General features: G+C 41.8%; 1 pseudogene; it reads left to right on the top strand.

Moving 5' to 3' along the window:
* Positions 1 to 4037: 4037 nt before the first annotated feature.
* The window catches only part of LOC121371869, a 6443-nt pseudogene continuing 4829 nt past the window's right edge, over positions 4038 to 5651 (top strand).

Here is a 5651-nt window from a genome sequence, read left to right as displayed (position 1 = left end):
ATGTTTGACCGTGTTTGGTGTCTGTTTTTTGGAAGCTAATCTTACAACCTGTCCTCCACATTTCATGGAATTGATACGAGGAGTGGAACCCCAGGTGGGACACGTTTCACTGATAGAAAATTCGACAGTTTGATTTTCAATAAAGTATACTTCTGAATACGTTTTTCTGCTGAAGGCATCCGTCAGGTTCTTTTCCCAGTCATCCCTGAGAGCTTTGTGTGGGTAGACATGAGACTGTAGCTTGTAAACTACACTCACAGTACTGTTATTACATTCATAATGGACAGCGTGTGTCTTGATGGAAATGGAACGCAAACTGAATCTGGTTCTTATATCTATATTCAGTTTAGTAATAGCCCTGAATGCATATGATGTTATCTTGTGTGCATCAGAAACGGGTATTTGCGTCGTTACGTCCATGCATATGATGTAATAGTCGTAATACAAGTCGGCAATAACACTTTTACATTCCCGTCCTCGGAATAACTTACCCATTGGGCACAGAACCTTGCGGCAGATCATCTGCAATAAAACACAGAACATTATCATCAGATGTAGTCCATTATGAGACATAAATCTGAACAACAAAATCGCTATCAATGTTCTGGATCCATATTCACAAAAAAGTGTAAATTTACGTCTACGACTAGCACTTACGTCTGCCGTAGATTTACGTTTACGTGCAAGAAGCACATTATTCTCACAGACGGTTGTAAATGTAAACGTAACTTAGGTGGACGTAAATCTACGATTTAACACTCTCACCGGAGAATGAATGAATGAATGAATGAATGAATGAATGAATGAATGAATGAATGAATGTTTAACGACACCCCAGCACGAAAAATACATCGGCTATTGGGTGTCAAACTATGGTAATGCAAATAAATAAAGTGATGATCAACATCAATATAAAAATTCAAGGTTTAAACAAAAACAGTGTAAAGAACTGTGCAAAAATACAAATACAAATATCACAGAATTTTACGGACACCGAATTTTACTCTAAACTTCAATTTGTGCTGTATTGGCCATTCTCAAAGAGAATGTTACACCCCTGCACTACGGTGAGGTTACAGCACGCGCAGGGGATCACCGGAGAAAAAAAAATAAAACATTAAAAACGATGGCTACCGGATAAATAACAAATGCGCAAAACTCAATTTCGTTTGTCGTCTGCTAACAATAACATCGCGAACGGCGAACCATGGCATTTTGGTATTGGTGAGGATCCGCGTTCTGGTACGAACTTCAGAATATTCTTAAAAAGGAAAAGATAACTCAAGAGAAATTGGCCGAGTCGAAAACATCCGTTCGATCACCTACAAAAATATGTTCAATCCGTGGGCGTTCGTCATCGCAAACTGCTTCAATTATTGGAAATGCTGCCAGTTTCCGTAAATAATAGTAAAATGTAATAACGGCGATCGTGCTTGATTTATTATATGTACACGACTCACGTGCAGCGTTAGTTGTAACCGGAGGAACTCATATTTACGTCCAACTTTACACGTAACTTACGTTTACGTTGTTTCGTGAATAGCTCTTCAGTCGTAATTTACGTTTACGTGTAAAACTAGGCTTACGATGTTTTGTGAATATGGGTCTTGGACCGTATCTCAGACTCCGTGAATCTCTGTCTATTGTCTGATCTATAAATCTACTAATCCACACCCACACCCACACACACACACACACATATATATATATATATATAGAGAGAGAGAGAGAGAGAGAGAGAGAGAGAGAGAGAGAGAGAGAGAGAGAGAGAGAGAGAGAGAGAGAGAGAGAGAGAGAGAGAGAGAGAGAGAGAGAGAGAGAGAGAGAGAGAGATAGGGGGGGGGGGGGGGGTATTACCAGAGTGTTTGTCGGTTCGTTAATATCATATATTAGGAATAAAAACTGTATTATGCGAGCCTCTGACGAGAATAATACCATACTTTTATTCCTAATATATGATATTGATGATATTGAAACACACAAGGGTAATAATCTCAAGCTTAATGCAGCTTCTTTTTGTAAACTGTATAGGCAACTTTAATACCAGTCAGATATTATTAGATATTCAAATGACGTAAGAATATGTGAACCGGTGTCTTTTTGAATGGAAATGACGTCAAACTTGAATGTCGTCATTTTGGATAGCCTTGCGTAAAAATAAACTAGTGCTTAACGTTTTTTTGTTTTCTGAACGCTTGACAGCTTTGAGTGTGAAGTTGCTATTGAAATGTTTTTGAATGATGACTATGAATCAAATTCTGAAGGTTCTTTGATTACACTGAAAATGCTAGCTAATATATGATAAACATACACAGACGCTCGCATAATACATTTTTGATTCCTAATATATGATATTGACGATATCGAAGAACATATATATAACCTATAAGATTAACATATACTCTTCAAAAGAAGAAACGCAAAACCACATTGTCGTAACATTTGGAGAATTGGTTTAATTATTGAATGGTGAGTCCGATAATTACCAAATGTTGCAGGATTGTTCACAATTCACTCTAGTCCATTGTGAGTAAGTGATAGGACACACCACCAAGGTCAAGGTCATCTGGAGTCAATACCGGGTGTGGCCTCCGCGTGTGTTGACAACTGCCTGGCACCGCCTGCCCATTGAAGCAACCAGAGTACGGATGACGTCCCGGGGGATGGTGGCCCACTCGGCCTGCAAGGCTGTTGCCAGCTCGGGCAGGGTCTGGGGCTGTGGTTGTCGCTGTCGGAGGCGTCGGTCCAACTCGTCCCATAGATGCTCAATTGGGTTCAAATCCGGTTCAAATCCGGTGATATCGATGGCCAAGGAAGGACATTAATGTTGTTGTTCTGTAGGAAAGCCGTTGTGAGACGTGCTGTGTGAGGCCTGGCGTTGTCATGTTGGAACACTGCGTTGGCGTTGGCCATAACTGGAACGATGTGTGGCCGGAGGATCTGGTCAATGTAGCCCTGTGCATTCAGGTTGCCCTGCACGTGGACCAGGTCAGTTCTGCCAGTGTGTGAGATGGCTGCCCACACCATGACACTACCCCCGCCGAATCTGTCCACTTCCTGCACGCAGTTTGCCGCATAACGTTCACCACGACGCCTATACACGCGACATCTTCCATCATGACGTCGGAGCAGAAATCGGGACTCGTCACTGAACCACACCTGTCTGCATCGCAGTTGAGGCCATTGTCGATGAATCTGGCACCACTGCAGTCGGAGTCGACGTTGTTGTGGTGTTAAGATGACACCTCGAACTGGACGTCTGGCACGAATTCCTACCTCACGTAGGCGGTTCCGTACGGTCTGGTCGGATATCCTGCGCAAACCTGGTATTGCTGCGGCTGTGGAGGTGGCAGTAGTCAATCGTTCCCGAAGGTGGCGTACCCGGATGTAGCGGTCCTGCCCGGGGGTAGTGACCCGTGGTCGACCGGATCTAGGGAGGTCACGTGTTGATCCATGTTGCTGGTAACGGTCCCACAGTCTGGAGATGGTGCTTGGGGACACATGGAATGCCCTGGCAACGGCCGTTCTGGATTCGCCTGCGTCTAGTCGGCCGATGGCATTGTTTCTCTGCGGTTCACTGAGACGTGGCATGTTCTGGATTGTCAACTGTCGGCCAGATACAGAGGCCAGGCAAGCGAACACCCTGCACTTTTATACTGTCGGTGTTCATGTTGCACGTGCAGACAACACACGTGCAGTGGTGACATGGTTTGCACGTGGCTGCGTTTTTGCGAATATTCACATTTTGGAACTTTATTGTACAGTAGCTGCGTTTTATCGAATGTAACCGTGGGAATGTGTTTGGGACATGCAATGACCTTATATTCACAAAGCATGAACCGGTAGGAAACATAAAATCGGAGTTATAACCCATTTGTACCCTTTTGCGTTTCTTTTTTTGAAGAGTATATATATAGTATAGGTAAAGTTAAAGTTTGTTTTATTTAAAGGAAACATGTCACGTAAACCATATTTGGCACCAACCATGTACAATTAATTATAAATTGAATCACCTAAAAAAAAAAATTATAAAAAATTAATTACTTAAAATATCTCCATAAAAGAACCCCAGATACGAGCTCTTAGCGGAAATTGCCGATCTTTAATGAGCAAGGCGATCACGTGGTCCGTGACGTCAGAGACGAGACGCTTGATCTGAAAAGCCTTACACTTAGCATTAGTCGGTACCGCTCACAAAGAATCCAAGACTAGCAGAGCTTACCAAAAAAAATGAATGTTCGTTCGCAAAACATTTTGCCATATCAGTTTGAGCCGTTGGTAAATGAAGAAAGACACATATTTATTAACAACAGTGATACGGAAGAAGAAACGGATAGCGAGTCGGAGGGTGGAGACACCGATGGTGCCAGGCCCATACCAGACGGCAGATTTGGCGATCTTGGCTGGTAAGTTGTGGACGGTAATGACTATTAGTAGGATTACCTACCTTTTGTTTGTACCGCTTGTACGCGATTTTTGTATTACGTTTGTCATTTATTATACTTCTTTTATTTCTGTTGAAGTTGAAAATTAAATGAATACGCGACATCAGCGTCGGTTGTCAGAACCTTCAAACGGTGTCCGACCACGTATACGGTATAGGGCCTAAGTTATATAAGTTATACTGTTATAGGACAATTGTTTTCTAAATTGCACACAACAATAGTATTTTTGTTAGTCCCAAAACATTTACTTTTGTTCTTACGTGAACCCAAATTGAAATTATTTCCAATTTAAATTTTTCTGAAAGAAAGCCTTTTCCCCACCCCATCGTTTGTTGCTTTTGTTAGGTTTTTTTTATTTTTTAAATCATATATACATGTATTCAGTGTCTCTCTCTCCCCCCCCCCCCCCCCCCCCCCAATATATAAAATTCTGGCTACGCCAGAGAGACGGGGGTGGGGAGAGGGAGGCCATGCCCCACCCCATTCTTATCAAACCTTTTTTTTTTTAAAGTAAGTTAGTTGTTTTTTAACGACACCACTAGAGCACATTGATTTATTAATCATCAGCTAGCCTATTGGATATCAAACATATGGTCATTGTTTTACAGTTATTAAGGCAGAGCCGGAATATAGACCTTGGGTTGGGTCTGGGCACTTCAGGTTCGGGGGCCCCTCACCATGCAAATTAAATTACATGACAAATAAAAAAAACAAAATCTATTAGTAGCAAGTGAACTTTGTGTACCAACCCACAGCCAGGATAGCACATACTACAGTCCTTGATATACGAGTCATGGTGTACTGGATGGAAAGAAAGAAGTGTTTTATTCAACGACACACTCAACATATTTTATTTACGGTTATATGGCGTCAGACATTGGTTAAGGATGGATGGAAAGAGAAGTAGTCCAATGGGCAATCCTAAACCGACAGTGCATGAGACCAGTGGGTTATGTCCCACCCATTTTTACAAATAATTACACACATACATATTGTAGGTCCCCTCCCCACTCCAATATAAAATTCTGGCCAGTTTGCATCAATTTGAATGTCCTTTTTTTTCTTTTCTTTTTTTCTTCAAATTAAACATTCACAATATAACACTAATTTGCCCTGCTAAAACACATTTCATAATTTTCTGGCACAATGCCCCCAAACCCCTTTAGAGATTTCAGTCCCTTTGGAAACTCGGATCATTGCCATCTG

Source organism: Gigantopelta aegis, chromosome 1, assembly GCF_016097555.1.
Source record: "Gigantopelta aegis isolate Gae_Host chromosome 1, Gae_host_genome, whole genome shotgun sequence".
Taxonomy (NCBI): domain Eukaryota; kingdom Metazoa; phylum Mollusca; class Gastropoda; order Neomphalida; family Peltospiridae; genus Gigantopelta; species Gigantopelta aegis.
Note: the sequence above shows the minus strand (reverse complement) of the source record. Positions and strands in the feature narration are given on the sequence as shown.